The sequence below is a fragment of the Hyperoodon ampullatus genome (genome assembly GCF_949752795.1).
Source record: "Hyperoodon ampullatus genome assembly, chromosome: 11".
NCBI classification, from domain to species: domain Eukaryota; kingdom Metazoa; phylum Chordata; class Mammalia; order Artiodactyla; family Ziphiidae; genus Hyperoodon; species Hyperoodon ampullatus.
In genome coordinates this window covers 101564646-101583471 of record NC_136924.1, presented here as the reverse complement: position 1 = coordinate 101583471, position 18826 = coordinate 101564646, and the positions used below count along the sequence as shown (strand labels likewise).

General features: G+C 54.9%; 1 protein-coding gene across 1 annotated transcript in view; it reads right to left on the bottom strand.

The window, feature by feature from the left end:
- The window catches only part of CACNA1C (calcium voltage-gated channel subunit alpha1 C), a gene marked incomplete at its 3' end in the record, with an annotated part of 148632 nt that overhangs the window by 105583 nt on the left and 24223 nt on the right, over positions 1-18826 (bottom strand). The window lies entirely within an intron of this gene.

The window sequence follows — 18826 nt, the reverse complement described above, 5'->3', positions numbered from 1 at the left end:
GAGCCTGAAATAGAGCTCAAAGGGGACAGCCATTTCCAGCATCGCATGCAGGATTCAGGTCAGCACTGAAGACACAGGAATGAGAAGCCTCCGTGTGGGACCCACCAAACTACTGAGATGAGATGTGGTCTGAAGACAGACGGCAAGAAAACCACCTCCCCACGGCATCCTGATGTTCCCATGTCAACAGGCCAAGCTGGGACACAAACCGTCCAAGTCCACTATGGCCGACCTGCCCAGCCCATCCCCAGGCTCTTCCTGGATTTCTAGGGCAGCCAGAGCTTTCTAGCTTGGAGCCCAGTTTGGCTTAGAAGAAGCCATTTCTTTTATTATTATCTTTTATTCCAAATAAAAGTTTATCTCAAAAGAATTCTTCTCCTCCTTTTTCATCTTCTATGGCCCTTTTAACACGACACACAGGGAGTTCCTTATTTTTCCCGCCCTTGTCCTTTAGAATGGCCGTCACTTCCTCAGTCATGGCTCAGCCCTGCTTGCAGGTCAGCAGCCCTCATCTGTCGGGCAGGTCAGGAGCCCTCAGTGGCCACAGAACCTGCATGAGTGAGGGTGTGGCATCCGGTGACGTGGGACCAGTGACAAGTGCCCCCGGGGCTGCCACAGCCCAAGAACTGATCACGCTGTACGGATAATTCGACGGGTTGTACGGATGCTGCTGGATGTGGGACGTCCCTGGTTTCTTTCCTTTTGGATGAAGTCAAGTCGGGCAGGTGTGAGAGACTCATTCTGAGACTGTGGGAGACACAGCCGGGAAGCCCACGACTTCCCACACGCTTGACTGTCCTGTGTCCACCCTCGACTCCTTTTCCATAAACTTGGGTGAAAACAAATCCAGACATCATTTCAAGGAAGCTTGGTGCTGGATGGACTTTGGACATTGCCCAGCTTTCTTGTCACAGGACAGGGAGGTGAGGTCCAGGGAAGGGCCAGGTGCCCGGGTCACACAGTGGTTGGGGGCTCGGACTGGATCACAGGTGTCTTGGGCCCCCACCCCGTGCTCACCTCGATGGTCCCTGGGGTTACACCCAGACGAGATGGGATTCCTACAGCCGAGCAGGCTCTGGGGGCATCACAGGTGCATGGGGAGCAGCGAGACAGTGGTGCTGGATTTCACAGCATTTACAGCTGGCACCTTCAGTGACCTCAACCTCGGCCGGCGCTCTTCAAAGGAAAGGCCCCAGCAGGGCTCAGCCGCTGCTGGCTGTCATGTCTGCTGACTTTATACATTTGAAGGGACAACGAGGTGGTGGCTTTGGGTGGGACAGGCTATCCTCCCCTCGCACACATGCACACGTACGCACGCGCACGCACACCAGGAGAAGCGCGCTCCCACCCTGCCCCGTGGGCACCAGCACATAATTTACACGCACGGGGGCATGGGGTACATCACAATGGGCTTCTGGGGGGCGATTAGACCAAGCAAACTCCCTTTCCTTCTGATGAAGCAAGCCCGCCGGGCGCTTCCTTTCACAGACAAGATATCAGAGTCGAAAACCAGGAGTAAGACGCAGACAGAGCTCAGGGTCAGCCTCAGGCAAAGAAAGAAACAGGGGACTTGGCGACCACACAGAGGATGTCCTGCTAACCCCCAAAAACAAACTAAGATAGTAAAAATTGATAAATCAAAACAGGTAAGAGCACAGAACAAAACAGGACCCAAACCCCATATCACATGAATTAACAACACAAAATAAACAATGGATCCTGGGGAGAAGGGGTCACTCCCGCAGAAGCGTCTACATTGGCAGGTGGGTACTGATTTTGAGGAGACGGACACCCAGGAGGGCCCCAACTCATCCCTACTTATTAGTGGGAATCCCGAAGATTTGGTCATGAGAGGAAAGGGTCAGGCTTATTTTTACCCCATGTAAACAGCCGTCTCCGAAGCACACTTATCTTCATAATTCAAAGCTTGAAACAACATGGATGGACCTGGAGGGTATTATGCTCAGCGAAATAAGTCAGAGAAAGACAAATACCATATGACATCACCTATATGTGGAATCTAAAAAGTAGAGCAAACTAGTGAGTATGACAAAAAGGCAGCAGACTCATAGATACAGAGAACAAACTAGTGGTTACCAGGGGGGAGAGGGAAGGGCAGAGGGGAGATAGGGGTAGGGGGCTAACAGGTACAAACTACTATGTATAAAATAAATAAGCTACAAGGATATATTGTACAGCACAGGGAATACAGCCAGTACTTTATAATAACTTTAAATGGAATATAGTCTATACAAATATTGAATCTCTATATTGTACACCTGAAACTAATATGATATTGTAAAGCAACTATACTTTAATAAAAAAAAGAAAATAGTTTAAAACAATGCTTCGCACACCAAAAAAAAAAAAAACCCAAAAAACAAAAACAACCAACACAAAACTTGGAATAAACAGAAACTTTACAACCAGTAGCATTCTTTGTTCACTTCTCAAAATTCCTATACGAAAACAGGGCTGAGAGTTAAAGAGTTGAAATGGATGACTCAGCAAATTTCCCTTCTAGAAAGATACACGTCAGTTTAGAATGACAAGGGTCACTCAGGTGAGCGTCTCATCGTGAGGGGTCTTTAATTTGGCAGTGGGAGGGGTAACGGGCTGCCAGCCTCCAAGTCTGTCTGTCCACAGAGACGCCTCAGGGGACAGTCCTGGCCGGCGGGGGCCCGGGTCACTGACCTGCTACACAGAAGCTCGTCCAGCTTTTGGCTTTGGCATCGATACTGTCCCATCTTGTTTGACTTCAGAAATAGCTATGTGATCACTTTAAAAATAATAGAAAGAGCTTGATAAAAACACGGCCTTTCCCTCTATAACTGAACTTGACCAGGCCTGGTGAGTCATGCGGGCACAGGTGGCAGCTGCCTGTGTGGAACGTGGTCGGAAGAGCCTCCAATCACGCCTTTGATGGTGGGCAGGAGTCTTTGGGGAGCTGCTCTTTGGGGTCAAGGTGTGGATTTAAAGGTTCCTTGCTTTAAATCACAGTTTACATCCACATATTAGTTCCTATTGATTTGTGATAGTTTATCCCACAAGCACCTGACGGGGTGAAGATGGTCTGTGTTTCTATTTCTAAGGGGCTAGACAGAGGCCACAGCCGACTCGTTTAGGGACTTATTACCCTAGAGATTGCCTTGGGTTCATCTTGGAAACTGAGAGTCCAGGCCGGCCGAGGCTGGGATTGCTAATGCTGGGCCCTATTCTTGGGGAGGCAGCAAGCCTGAGTCTCCCACTGGCCACTCAGGTGACCAGTGGGTTGGAAACTGAGGCAGAAAGACGGCAGAGAATCCAGGGGCCAGGGCGCACCCTTCCCGTAAAGAACGGCCTCTGAGGAACGAAATGTGCTGTTGAGTGGACTCAGGAAGGATGCTGAGGGGAGACTAGTTTCCTGAATTTCTACCTTCACCGTTACCAGGGATTGTGGATTGAATGTTGGGTCTCTGGGCTGTCCTGTCCCTCGGCTTCTGCTGAGCAGATTCCGAAAGGAAATGAGATTTTCGTGAAAGAGTAATTAACAGCTGCCACTGCAGGTGGTGGAAACATAATTACATTTTTAGGAACATCAGCGAGCTGTACAGACTCCATCTTGCCAAGAACGGATTCTCTCCCCAAACTTCCACTCTTGGGGGCAACTTGCTTGAACGGCGCTTAGAAGGACCACGTTTCTGCATCTCGAGGGAGGTGCACGGTTCTCATCTCCCAGGAACTGATGACTTCCCTGGTCTACTAGACAGCAGTTGTGTGGGTCCTGGGGGGATTGGTTGTAATAAGGCACTTCCACCACAGGATAGTCTCAGACTGGAAGCTACATGAACCATGCTGGGAGTGCACGGGACCCAAGTGGTCGTGGAGACCGGTGTCCTCTGGAGCACTGGGGTTCGCGAGCTCCCTGCGGGTTGACTCACTACACCTGGGGACCCCCTGTCACACCAGCTACCGCCCTACCCTCTGCCTCAGACCCTTCTGTGCAATGGGACTGCCAGGACGGCCTCAGGGCAAAGCTCCAGGTGAGAGATCGAGGGGCGGATGTGGGCAGACGTGGGCAGGCCTGCGAGTCTGGAGCCTTCCGTCACCATGCCAGGCTGACTTTGTCCGTGGGCTGGGGCAGCAGGAGCGGCCGGCCTCTCCTGGAACTGGCTGAGAGCAGTGCCCAGAACTGAGCTGGGAGCTTCACCATCGGGTGGAGGAATCCTCCAGGCGGCTCTTGGTGGAAGACGCCTGGGGGCTCAGGGCCAGGCCTCCTGGGGGTGTCAGGGGCCGGAGGAACTGAGGGCGTTTCTCAGCCAACCTGAACTTGCATTTCTCCAGGGCCAGCCCAACTGCCAATCCTGGGCGGGCCCGACGGCAGGATCTAGTCGCCAGCCTCCTACGAGCTCACAGATGGAGCTAGAGAACTGACTTTGCCACTGACTTGGCCAGACACTCGTTTTATCATCTTTTTTTGCATAGAAGTGGTCTGATTAGTATTCTTTTTCCAAAAGTACTAATCCAAGTTATAGTTAAAGGAGTCAAGCAAGAGGAGTCCTGATTTCCTGCCTCGCTGACTCCAACCTGGAATCCCAAACCCCCGTAATCGGGCTCCATCCTGTCTGTTAGGGCCACGTGTCCCCTCGAAATTCACAGGTTGAAATCCTGACCCCTGGAACCCCAGAGTGTGGCTGTGTTTGGAGCTGGGGGGTCTTGAAAGAGGTGATTGAATTAAAACGCCATCGCAAGGGTGGGCCCTAATCCCTTATGACTGGTGCCCTTATCAGAAGAAGAAATCTGGACACAGGCATGCACGGCGCGGGGAGATGGGGATACACCCGGCGGGGGGTGGGGAAGAGGCCATCTACACGCCAAGGACAGGGGCCCAGAGCCGTCTCCCCTCAGGGCCTTAGAAGGAACCAGCCCTGCCGACACCTCGACCTCAGGCTTCCAGCCTCCAGAGCCGTAAGAAAATGAATGTCTGCGTTCACGCTGCCTGATCCGTGGTACTGGGTTACGGCGGCCCTCGCTGATGCACACACTATCCCCCCACATCCCTGTGCCCATGATTTCTGCAGAATTCCTGCCCAGGTGGGGCTGCCCACCTCAGGGCCACCTTCATCCCAACCTCTGGGCTTTGCTACGAGGCCCCGTCCATCTCCCCTTCACCTATCCCAGGGGTCGGGGAGCTGCGGCCCTCGGGCCAGACCCAGACGGCCGCTACTTTTGTAAATGACATTTCGCTGGAGCAGGACCGTGTCGCTGGCGGGTGTCACCTATGGCTGCCTTCCCTCGGCCCGCGAGCCTTTTGGAGGGCGTGGATGCTGCCCCCGCCTGAACCGTTCACATTTCCCCCATTCCAGTAGGGCAGCCTCCAGGACCTGCTGCCCCCGAGTCCCCTCTCTGAGCCCCCCAGAACTCTGGGGTCTGTGAGAATTTTCAGTAACAACCTGGATGCAAGCCCTAGTCCCAGCCCTCCCAGCCGGTATGTCTGGGTGAGTTATTTAACCCTCCCGAGCCCAGGTTTCCTCATCTGCAAAACAAAAGACAACGGTACTATTTATGTCAAGGGCTTCTGAGAAGGGTTAAATGAAATAATATTTGTAAAGTAACTCTGTAAAATGGAAAGTGCCATAAATATTTGCTAATATTACCAACGAATTTCCATTTGTTTTTCTTCTAGTTTGCTCTTATTTCACATGTATTTCACATGTGTCTCCCTGACACAATTATAGCTTTCTCGAGGCCAGAGACTTCACATTAGAACTCTCTGGACTCCCTTCCAGGTCCCAGTGGTACTGGCTGTGGAATTACAGTAGACACTTGGCGTCTTCGTGGGGCTTCAGGGCTGCTCCGACGTGCTGGGTGGCTTTGGGGTTTGTCTTTCAGCCGCTCCTTCACCCGGTGCCCGGGAGGCTGACCTTTGCAAAGCGCCTGCGGGAGGCACCAGCAGGACAGCACCGTCAAGGCCCGTTTGGGGCTGTCACCCCTGGTGCCTGCATCTTTATGAGCCTCTCCTTGAATCGCCCAGTTCTCAAGCCTCTGTTTGCTGTCAGGGCCTGACCCACACACCTCTGGGTGCAGGCAAGGTGAACAGGATGAACCCATTGACAGGGGGAGGAGGGCAGAGACTGTGGCGAGGGTCCTGGGAGAAGCCACACACTTTATAATCCTGCCCAGGGCGCAGCTGGGTAGGATCCTGGGCTCTGGAGCCAGGGGGCGCGAGTTTGGATCCTGGCTCTGCCACTTTGGAGCTCTGTGACCTGGGGCCTGTTACCTCCCTCCTCAGCGGCTCAGTTTCCCCACTGAGGCCTACATGTGTTGCAGGGCTAGAGAGGGCAGGCCAGCCCTTCTTTTTTACAGTGGAGACCGTGAAGGTCCAGAGAGGGTCAGTGACTTGCCCAGGGTCACACAGCTAGCTGGTGGTGGAGGTCGGGTCCCCTTTCCACCAGCTGAAAGCCTACCCTTGGTCATCCCAGCCCCCTCCCCAAAGGTCCATGTCTCACACTTGGGCCCTGTCTGTGCTGCTCACAAGGGCCTACAGGGCTTAGGATCCTCTCTCACTTTCTCCTTCTTCTTGGGCTCCGTCTTCTCCTGCCCTGTTTTCTGCTGCTCAGGATAAATTTGGCTCGGGTCAGATTTCCCAAGGAGGCCCTACAGGGCGAGCGAGCAGCGCCGTCCCGATGAGGGCAGCACTTCTTCGGGAGGCCTCGGCCTTGCGTCTCCCCCTGCAGGAGAGCAAATTGTTGCCTAGCTTCCACGCTGCCTCCGGGAATGGCGTTCTCCCTTCAGCTCCCGACCCGGCGGTGCCTCCCCGGGCCCACATCCCTGGAGGAGCTCAGGGCAGCGGTCAGAACACCCCCCGACTTGCCCCTTTGGCAGGATGTCCTTTATTGTAACTGATCTCCCGGCTCTGCCCGTCGGCCGCTGGCGGCTGTCAGGTGACTCCGCGCCGTGGGGAGGATGCAGGCCCCGGTTCTCCCGCCACTTTAGTGGTCCACGGCTCATTCGAGACGCTCTCAGCGGCATGGCAGGACCCCCTAGAACCCTGCTCTGGGCAAAGCCCTGTGGGCCGTGCTCCCCTCCCGCACCGGCCAGCCCCATCAGGACCACGTCCACGGGGGTGGCCGAGGTAAAGTTCTGGGACGGGGAAGACTGAGCCCATGTTCTATGAAGACACCGGGAAGGTTTGGTTTAGATGTGGTGGTGAGGGGACCTGGTCTCCGTCTCCAAACACAGGAAGTCTTTTCTGCCTGCTCAGCAGGTTGGTTCTACAAGGACCAAAGGGGTGGAGGGCGAAGAGTCTCCCCGCACGTCGGAAACGTCCCCACGACGGCCTGGCTGCCTTCAGGGACCAGGAGATGCCCACTCGCCTTGTCCACTCACTGCCTCCCGGATCTGGCCCTGCTCGAGGCCCTCCTTCTCCAGTGCCGACTCGGGAAGGCCCGCGGCCGGGTGACCCACGAGGGCCAGAGGGGACCCTGCCCCACAGCACACAGGCGAGGACAGCGGACGGGCTCACACGGGACGATGTGAGCTCACACGGGCTCCTTCCACTGAGCCGCCCTGCCCTCCAGGTCCGCCCTCTGAGGCCTGAACCCCATTAAAGGCGTTATCTAAGTCTTAATCTTAGAACCCTTCCAGAGTTTCTCAGGAGACCTGGGCTTGCTGGAGAGGCTGACTGCTCTTCTTTAGAAGACAGAGATGGTTTGGAAACCCAGGGACCAGGGACCACCGTCTCCACAGCCACAGGCCCAGAGGTGCTGGCAGGACATGGGATGCCCACGTCAGAAATGACTTCAAGGGGGGCCAACCTGGGTCGCCTGGGCCTTGCTGCCCGACACCACTCCCCTCGGGGTCCTGGCTCCTATGAGGCTCGCGCTGTGGGCTCAGTGGCCCAGGAAACCCAGAGGGGAGGAAAGGACACAGAAGTTCTGGTTTTCAAACGGTGTCACGGGGCACCAGGGGGCGGGGGCAGGGTGGGATGTGGAACAGGCTTATCGTGCGAGAAGGGGCGTGTGTGGTCCACGAAGTGAGCAGGGTCAGGGGGCTGGCGGGGGGACTTGGGCAGATTCAAGCGGCTCTATTACTTCTGGTGATCGCATTGCAGGAGAAACCCTTTACTGATGGTTCGCAAAAGAGGTGTGAAGATAATTTGCCTGATCTGGGGAAGCAGAAAGAAGATGCAGCCTATTTTTTATTCCCACGATACGGGAGACCGAGCCCCCGGCAGATGGGAGGTCAGCAGGGTGGAGACAGAGGGGCTGCAGGGCTGGCCGGGTGTGGGAGGAGACAGGAGACCGGCGGGGTGGGGGACAGGATGAGGATGTGAGTGGGGAGAGCCTCTGGGATGCCTTCCAGCGCTGAGATTCTACCGCTGGATGCCTTCAAGGCAAAGACCACGTTTGTCAGGGCGCGGACAGGTCAGCTGCCAGGGGCGGGGAGAGGCCGGGAGGAGTCCTCAGATGGGGGGCACTTTCCCCTTTGGCCGCCGGCTGCCCGGCCGGGAGGGAGAGAACCAGAGTCTGCAAAACAAGGACACTCCCTCCCTGGCCCAGCCCCCATGATGCCGGAGCACAGCACTCGAAGAAAGGCAGGGCCAGCGGGGGCTCAAGGATCTATAGAAAGCCGGGGTTATGTCAGCACCACTTTCACATATTAGGGAACTAAGGCCCAGGGAAGGAAGGCTTTGTGCGAGGTCACGGAGCTCTGAGTAGGAGAGCTGAGCCCACGAACCAGGTCCCCCGTCCCCCCACCCCCTTCCTGTCACCAGGTGTTTCAGGCCATAGGGGCTGCCTGGCAAAAGAGGAAGTGGGTGGTCTCCACAGCCAGACAGGCTTCGGTGTGGGACCAGGCTAAGCCTCCTACTGGTTGTCTTGTCTTGGAAAAATCATCTGAGCCCCACCTTCCTCATCTAAAAAACCGAGACCATAATACCGACCTTGGAGGGTTAAGTGAGGGCCAAAGGTAATACAGGTCAGAGGAGGTGCTTCATCAGTAACAATTCTCTGTGCGCGCAAGGCCCAGACGCTGGATGGATTTATTGGGGATGAAAAAGCAAAACGCAGGTCCAAGAGAAGGACCTCAGGACCGCTTGTTTTGTATCTAAAAGGTCACCTGCAGTCTGAGCACTGATTGGTGATGATGCATGTGTTCTCGGCCGCTCCCCAAGGTGGGCTGCAGTTATCACATTCCCTTTGGGGCATCACCTCCAAGTGATGAATATTCACGAATATTCATGAATATTCATGATGTCCCTACTGTGTGCTGACAGTCACCTACCCTGACAGGGTCACTGCCCTAGAAATGCTTAACATTTGTGAGAAGACAATTTGTAAAAAAACTGTGATTACTCATGAAAAAGATTTAAGCATGACTGGACACAAGAGAGCTGCACTAATCCCCCCCTTTTGTGCCCCTTTAATTCTCCTTTTTAACCCTAAACTGAAGCCAGGACCCGCCAGAGACTGTGTTGTATCCTCTCCACCTGTTCTCGGCCGTGCCAGAGAGCCTGTGACCACACCTGGCCACCACGGTGGTCCACCGAGCCGTACGCTGGATGCTTCTGTTTGGTCAAGATGAAATCTCATGGGCCGTGGACCCTTTGGGGATGGCACTGCTGCAGAGGTCTGTAGCTCCTTTGGAAAGAATGTTTCTTCTCTGAACCAGTGACACTAGTAGCAGAGTGATATGTGGCCTCAGTTCCAGTTTGCTTTTAAATAGATTTGGGGTAAACATATTTTTTAATATGCAACAATTGGGTTAGTCTAATGACAAATGTCATCCCCTAGCACTGTCAGAGAAGCATGCCACTTCTATTAGGAGTAATGCTTCCTGGCCCGATTAAGGCATGGAAAATAACTTTCGGTCGTCAACAATTCCCTCCAGTTTCACTGATCTGATTAAACTTAGCAACAGAAAGAGGAATTTACAAATTAGATGCTGTTCTCTATTTATTACCAAAATGGCTGCTTTCCACTCCATCCAGGAGCTACAGTTGAGATCTCATTAAGCCTCAGCTGGTGATAACATTTAGCCCGTAAATCTCCATCTCTGCCGGTGAATGGAATGAGCGTTACCACGAAGACCATAAGGGATGACATCAAACCCCTGTCCCTTGGAAGGGAGTTGACCTTTTCAAGCCTTAAATGTATTCAGCTTTCGGTCCTAAAGAAGCAGCTGGGAAGTTATTCTGGGTCTTCTCTTAACCTTTCCCCGACTGCCATGCGGAGCTGGCTAGCTGACCTCGCTGAGAGAAAAATAAAATAAGGATACTTCCGGCAAGTCTCTGGATGTATTTGAAGAAGAACGGGGAGAAGAGGTGAGTCCGTGAAGAACACCAAGGAACAGACAACACCGTGTTCTCCCAGAAGTCAGAGAGAAGCGTTGACAGCCAAGCAACGGAAGATGAAAAATGAATTTGTGTGTCTGATTCGTTATGTAGCCTCTGTGGGACCAGGTCTGGTCCTGTCTGGTTTTAGCCTGACATGGTCACAAGGCAGGTCCAGGTCATCTGCCATTCCCAATGGCAGAATTTCCAAGACTTCCAGGCCAGGACCCCCCTTTTCTCCATTAATTTCCACCCTTTTCCAACCAATATGCACTGACGGCCTATCTGCCAGGCTCCGGATAGTGATGGGGATGCAAAGCTTCCCTCCCTTTCCAGGTGCACAACCCAACCCAGCCGGGGATAAGATGGATAAGTAGGTACAACAGGTCACGTACATCAGTGCCGTGACACAGGTGTGGGACAGGAATTGTGGGAGCAGAAAGGAGGGGCATGAGCGCGGGAGGGGAGAAGGGGACGGGTGCCCGAGGAGCTGGGAGCAGGGTGGGTCCGAAGGCAGATGGCGGAGCTGGGCTCTCCAGGCAGGAGGGCAGGGTGGACCAGGCTCTGGGAGGGTCTTCAGAAGGAGCAGCTCGCTTCCAGGGTTCAGGGGATCCTGCACGAGACCCAGAGCAAAAGCTAATGTGCGTCCACTTCCAACTACAGCCACAAAACCCAGAGCTGGAAGGTGACTCTGCAGCTGTCTAATCCGACCCCTCCTTTTACAAACAGGGAAACCGAGAGAGGCAACCTGCCCATCGGCTAGTGGGCAGGGCCTGGAAGTCAGGTGGCCTGTCATTCTCAGGCCCCTACTCGGTCTACAAAAACAGCACGATTGTGCAGACCAGAAACCCTGGCCTCCAGGTAGGAGAGAGGATGAGGGCCGTTCACCTCCTACTGCTGTGCTCGCAACGCTTCTAATCAAGGGGCGACTTCACGAATGGATAGAATTCATCCATTAAGGGATTATGGAAATTATAATTCATGGAAATGATTTTATACCACCTAAGAGGCTCAAAAAGAAGCTCTACAAGTCTTACTGAAGCTTGGGGCCTTCTTGGTGAAAACCTAGGATGCTCTGCCTGACGGTCAGCGACCAACCAGCTTCAGCTTCCTAGTCATTGCACAGTCGTGGAAGGAGCCGCGGGCAAGGAGGCGGGGACCCCCTACCGCTGGCCGTACTTTTCGCACCAAGAAGATGCCTACCCCCCCACCCCCCCACCCAGGTGGTAGCACCGATCTTTTCCTCTGTCTCTGCCGCACACAGCAGACATCACACCACGCTTCTTGTCCTAGATGGACCCACTGGCTGGAGCAAGTATTAGTAAACACAATGAGATTCTAATTCTGAACGTTGCTGTCAGGAAAGGGGTCCTCAATTTCTTCCTGCCCATGTGTGAGCATACGTGCCTGGTGTGGGTGCATGTGCTATTTTCAGAGAATTTTGTTAGCATAGTGACTGGCCTGATACTGGATACCATTATCCTATCTCATGAGTCACTGAAATGAGATATAAGGATTGGGCCAGCTGATTTGAAGCTTGGAATTGGGAAGGTACACAAAGGCTTTTCCCCTTAAGGCCAGCCTGTCAAGCATCTAATTAGGGCTTTTCATCTCATCAGCAAGTTCTGAGACAGATCTATTATCTCAGCCCAGGAGCAGAGGCATAGACAAGTTCCAGGGCAGCTGTAATCATTCTTTAATAGCTTGTGGCCTGTATTTTTGTTTCCTCTTGACCTCTAGTCTCGGAGGGCTTGTGTGCCGGCATCGGGCACATTCTGAAGCCATCTGAACAGGACTTAGGGTCTGTTAGTCAAAACCAGCGTTGTGCTTGGCAAGTCATTTTTAGAACATGTATTTAGGAACCATCAAAAGCTCCTCTGTCCAGGCGTTTAAAAATATCTTAATATCCTTACTTTTTGTAAAAAAAAAAAAAAAAAAAAAAAAAAAAAGCCTAACACTGAAGAACCTTATCAAAATTCAAATGTATATTTTTGGAGAGGACAAACCTTTCGTCACAGCTCTGTCTAGTGAGTTTCCCCTGCAGACCTCTTTGCAGGGGTTAAGTTTGGACAGCCTGATGAACTCATATGAATTAAGTCTAAATTGCAAAAAATGTATATTTTCATGAAGCTGAGTAAACGGCTTTCTTTCTTGTCCTAGCCTACTATCTGGACGTCACTGGGAACAGGACATTCTACTGACCCCCCGCCTTCCTTGATGACCTCTACAGGACACTGTGCACTCGGGGACCGCATTCTGAGAACAGGGTCTCAAGGGCAAGCACAGTTTTCTTGCTCATCCTCTCCTTTGAGGAGGGGTGTGCTGACCCTCAACCCGGTGTGGATCCAGACCAGGCGCAGGAGGAGGAAAGTTTACGGTCTTTGCGGTGAAGTCCAAGTACAGGCTTAAAGTCGGGGGGTCTGGACACGAGCAAAACTGCTTGCTGTGTTCTGGGAGGGCCTGCCAGGTTCTGGCTGGGCTACCTCTGAGCACGCTGTGTGATCTGTCCTGAGACAGTGTTGACACCTACGTGTCTGTTTAGAGGAAGTGGATCGATCTGTAAGCACTGTGAACAAGAGGAAAACCTGCCCTTGTCTGTCTTCAGAAATGAGCCAGGCTTGCAGGAAGCAGACCCATGACAACCAGCGCCCACCCCCATGTCCCTGCACTCACAGGGGGCCACGCGTTTCCCCACGGCGGCTGGATTCTGTGGTTTCTGATGCTGAGGGAGCCGCGCACTTGGCTGCAGCAGGAATCCGGGGCCTCGCACAGGGGTACAGAAAGATCATTGCGATGGACTGAACTTGTGTGTCCCCCCAAATTTATGTGCTGAAACCCTAATCCCAGTGCGATGGTATTTGGAGGTGGGGCCTTCGGGAGGCGATTAGGGTATGAGGGTGGAGCCCTTCTGAATGGGATTCGTGCCTTAGAAGAGGCCAGAGCACTAGCAGGCATCTGTGGAGGAAGCGGGCCGTCCGTGAGCCGGGCAGAGGGCCTCCTGAGAACGTGGCCATGCTGGGCCCTGATCGCGGGCGTCCGGCCTGCAGAGCCATGGAAGCCAATGTCTTCGTCTAAGCCCCGTCTGTGGAAATGTGTCACAGCAGCCCCGTGAGGGCAGGAGCAACACCTAACGTGGCCCCCGCCGCCAGCTGTGCTTCTCCCCACTGCCTCTGCCCAGCCTCACTCCGTCACTCGCCTCCTGTGTGAGAGTCCGTCCCCCCCCTGCGGGACCACCCTCCTCGGGGCAGCTCCCCGAGGGCAGGGGTCTCCTGCTCCCGACCCGGCCCCAGCCCTGCCCCTCGAACCACGAGGCCCAAACACAAAGTGCCACCAGCCCCGAGTTACAGCAGGTACGATCGCTGCTTAAGACGATGGGGTCCTTCCCATTCCACGGAAGCACAGAGCTCTCCTGGCAGCTCTGCAGCTGCCACAGAGGCCCGGGCACATCCATCTGATGAAGTGACCCAGAAGGACGGAGCCCTCACAGCCCTGTGTTTGGGGCCTGTTACTCAACTCTTATTTTTCCATCAGCCACTGAGTCATAAGGGCAGGGATCAGATCAGGGGGAGCCACTGGGATTCTACCCAGGGCGCCTTTCAGGGTAAAGTCACGGATAGAGACAGTGCGGGGCAAAGGGCTCCCACGGCCAAGCAGACGGGACACACCAGCTCCCGGGGGTCCCTTGGGGGCGGGCTCTGCTGCATCCCAAGGTCAAGAACAGCCCGAGCTGCACATCCCCAAGACACCTGGGCCCTGCTGGCCCTGGTCCCTTCCTTGTGGACACCGGCCATCAGTGGAGAGCCATCTTTCCCGCTGTGACTCCCACTTCAGGCTGTGTCAGCCCCTGGAACCCCTGGGTCCCCCTGCTTCCAGCCCCCTGACCCCCAACCAACTGTCCACAAAAGGAGCCGGGTGACCTTCCCACGGTGAACTTGTCCCCCTGCTCAGATCCCTTTGGTGGCTCTGCTGAGCCCACAGGAGAAAGTCCACACCTGAGGCCGTTTGGGACCAGTCTCAGTCCCCCTTCCAGCTTGACCTTCGGTTTCACCCCAAAACCCGAAACTGAAGTCCTTCCTCCCCGCTTACTTGTTCTGCACTTCACATCTGCAGCTCCTTTCTCATCCCTTTGGCCTCGAGAGCTGCTACCAACCTGTGGGCAGCAGAGATGTGGCTTCGTGTCTACCACGCCCCCTCCCCCGGCTGCTTTGCCCCTGGTCACTTAGACTGTGTCCGTCTCCCCCCCACCGCACCGCCCCAGAAGCTATGGGGGCTGCAAACTGTTCTGGCCAGTGGCAGGCGATGCCCACTCTCCCAGGCCTGTCCTTTACATCCTCCCCGGGGCCCTCCAAGCGCCCTCTGCTTCCCTCCTCTCCTGCCCAGACGCCGGGGATCCGCGGAACCTCTGAGGCCGGGGGGAGGTGAACTTCCCTCCTGCCAACTCGACCCACATGGAACCAGGAGCAGGAAGCACCCTTCACCGTACCAAGCGGCTGAGACTTTCTTAGTACAGCACTTAGCCCACCTGACTGGTACGGCCGCGCCCCAGCCCTGACTGATCCCCCTCCATCCCCAGGTGATAACTCTCCACATCAGCAGGGCGACAGAGGCGGGAGCTGTCACCCTCTCCTCCACGGACAGCCTCTGACAGAAACCGTGTCTTGACGCAACAGGGGCTTTTCTCTCCCAGGGTCTACGTGGAAGGGAGGGGTGGGGGCGGAGCCGAGGGTGCTCCGGGCTGAGCCCCGGTCATCAGGGGGCGGCTCGGAGGGAGATGCAGGCCGATTCACCCCCAAGTGCCTCCATGGAGCTACCTTCAGCCCCCGGGTGTGTCCATCTATTTGCAAAACTCTACAAGAAAATCACAGCAGCGCTTTACTGGGTGGCTATCTGGGCGGGCTGAGTGGGCGGATCCATTTGCCAGTGGGTTTGGTGGCCTCAGGGAGGTGACATGAGCCCCCATGGTGAGGCTGTTGCTGGTTGGAGCCCCGCCCCCCTCATCGTGCCAGGATCCTGGGACCGTCAGGGGTTCCGCCGAGGTGACCCTGCGGCCACATGACCCCGCGGCACTGAAGGTGGTTACATCACATTCCTCCAGGTGCACACGCCAGGGCAGGACAGGGGCTGGCCGCTGCCCTGGAGCACCCCTCCCTGCGGCCTCCTGGCTGACCAACACCCTCCTCTAACCAAGTTCAAGGAGTCCCGAACCGAAGGAAACTCGGACGGGTGGGGCCACTGTTGTGCCCCCTGTCCAAGCACAGCTGCCCTTAGACCACTCCAGGCGGGCGGCTTCTGACCTCAGGGAACTTTCTTCTGCCTGAGCAAGATGTTGCCGTGACTCCCATTCACGCTCCAAACACAGCCCTTACAATCATAAAGCTCATCTCTCCCTGCTTTTAAAATCACACTCAGGGCCCTTTAGGGTAATGTTTAAGGTCAGATTTTCCACCCCCCGCCCAGCCCTCCTTCCCTCCGTCCACCCCGCTCTGCACGTTAGACTGAGGGTGTTACAGATGCTGCGACGAAGGGGTTAGAGGGACCTCTTCCAGCCGCTTCTGGCCGGAGAGGCAGGGGGGTCCCTGCACCACGAAAGGCGGGGCTGAGGAGGGGTCTGGGCAGCGCTGGACTCACGCCCACATCCCCGAGGTCAGGGGCAGCATACAAGTTGTGGGACAGGACATGTTACCTTCTCTGAGCCCAGCTCCCCATCTACAAAGGGGGCGTCCGTGCCCATGGGAGACAATCCTGGGGAGGATGAAACGAGACTGTCCCTGTGCTGTCCCCTCTCGCGCCCCCGCCCTGTCCGCCTCGGCGCTCCAGCCCAGGAGAGCCCGCAGGTGCCGACCCTCACCCACTGTCCACCCTCGGGATCCAAAGAGCAGCTCCACACCAGCTGGGTTAGAACGACGGCCTCGAGGACAGCATGTGAATGAGAAGGTCTCGCCCTCGCTCCACTGGCTGCCAGCTTTCCCTTTACTGTGTGGCTTTCACACCCTCCTTCCTTCCAGAAGCTACTCCACCCCCAAGGAAGATGGCCGTGGTTTCTACAGCCGGCTGGCAAGCTCCCCAGAGCTGGTTTTGCTTTAAGATGCGTAGGCCGGCTTGCCTAGGCTGGGTCAGGACACCTGCTTCTCACCGTACGCTCGACGTGGCCCTCGGGGGCCCTTCCACTGCACCCAGGCTGGGACACTGGTGTCTACAAAGTCATGGGCCCGACAGCAGAACAGCCAGACTGCTCCACGGTGGATGGCTGTCTGCGGAGATTCCACCCCCGCCGGGGTCCTTGTTCTGACCAATTCCCGAGTGAGCGTCTGCATACAACGTGGGTGTCTGGTACCCACCCTGGGGAGTCATTCCCACCAGCCCAGAAGAATCCATGAAACAGCCTCACTGCAGGGCCCCCGGGCCGCTCATCTCTGCGCTGCCTCTGAGCCCCAACGGACCTCATCACCAGCCCAGGCGAGCTGTTCCCCACCTGATCTCTGCGGCGGTTTCCAGCGCTGACGTTTTAGTGCTGGATTAGGACGAGCTAAAGCCGATGGGCAGGGCAGCAGAGGCGTCTGCTCTCCCCACAGGGTGTGGGGTTAGGATGGCCTCTAACACGATAACTTTGGGTCCAAAGTAAGAAGGGAGTCGGGGAAAAAAACATTGCTGGGACTTCCCTGGTGGCGCAGTGGTTAAGAATCCGCCTGCCAATGCAGGGGACACGGGTTCGAGCCGTGGTCCGGGAAGATCCCACATGCCGCGGAGCAACGAAGCCCATGCCCCACAACTACTGAGCCTGTGCTCTGGAGCCCGCGAGCCGCAGCTACTGAGCCCGTGCACCTAGAGCCCGTGCTCCTCAACAAGAGAAGCCCACGCACCACAACGAAGAGCAGCCCCTGCTCTCTGCAACTAGAGAAAGCCCGTGCGCAGCAATGAAGACCCAAGGCAGCCAAATAAATAAATAAATAAATAAAAAGAGAGTAACTAAAAAAAACAAAACAAAACAAAAAAAACCGTTGCTAGTGTCCTTCTCACGCCGTCTGACCGGGTGCTGGTGGGACGCAGTCTCAGGACTCCAGGCGTTTGGCAGCCATGCCCACGAGTAAGTCCAAGGAAAACTGATTGTACTAATTAAATTGTAAAAAAAAAAAAAGCTCAAATAATGATGCACGTGCCCTTGACATGTATACCGGTGTAGACCAGTGGTGTTCAGATCACCGCCCTCGAGGCCCACAGGGCCCTTCTGTGGGCAACCTGCTGCTCTTGGAGGCCCTCAAGTCTCCGTGTGTCAATGACATGTAACCCCAGACGCTGCAGGGCGGCGGTGGCCAAGCGGCTCTGCTGGCAAACGGTGATTGCAGAGGGGCTCCTGCAAACGGAACTAAATATGCTGGAAAAATACTTAACCTGCTTATCTGTGTGGAAACTCAAGTGTTTTGGTTCCACGGTCTGTCTTTTCCAGGTTCATCTGCACAAATGTCTGTCTTCGAGGACTGGGGCTGCATGGAAATGGTCGTAACAACATGAGAGAGAGATTCCCATGTGTACAGATACTTAATCCAGGCATTTTTTGATCTTGAGGAGGAGAAAGAAAGAAGAGATTCCCGTTCCACGAGGGCAGGGATTTTTGAGGACTTGGTGCATCGCTAGATCCTCAGGGCCTGAAACAGCGCCAGACACAGAGCAGACCTTTAACTGGCTGATGGATGGATGGGTGGGTGGAAGGACGAATGAACTGAGTGGACTTTAACATAGTTTTTATATAATTTACTGGCCAACTCATTGACTCTAATTACTTAGAGAAACACCTCAAACAATGCCCACTCTCTGCTGCCTTCCCGAGCCCTGTTCTTTCTACGGCCTCAGTGGCATCTGTAGCTCTTCCTCGAAAAATGAATAACTGGGCTCCCCGTGGGTGAGCTCAGCTACCACGTAAGGACGTGTCACTGAACTGTGTCCGCACTGGAGCCACCCTGTGTCACCAGCGCCCGACAGCTGGCATTTCCTAAGTGCCTATGGGGCTCCTGCCTGGGGCACAAGCACGAGTTGCCAGAGCCACTGGTCAAGAGTGATGATACCCTTTTCCCTCTTTTCTCAAAAGACGACTTAATTTTTGAGCGGAAGAGAACTGGCAAATACACTGTATTGTAATCTTTTAGCACTTTCAAAGGCAAAGACACTACTTTGATAGAAACGCATATCATTAATAGCAGCATTTCTTCCCTTGTATTTGTTTCAAAGGGCAAACTACAAAGTTCTGAAGATCAGAATATAGTTTCTGAGCCAAGGGCCCACCTTTTCTGTGAATCTATTAAGTGGCCAGTCCCTTAACAAGCCCGTCTCGTCCACTCTGCTCTTGACCAGACTTCCCTGCAGCCCCGGCCTCTGGACATGCCTCCTGGCTCCATACCCAAGCGTCTCTCATTCAGTTCCTCACGTGCTTCTATTTCATCCTCTGTCTTGCTTTTTTAGATGCCCAGTCCCTGGCCCCCTCCCCCCAGAACCGGCCCACCACCATGTCCACGACGGAAG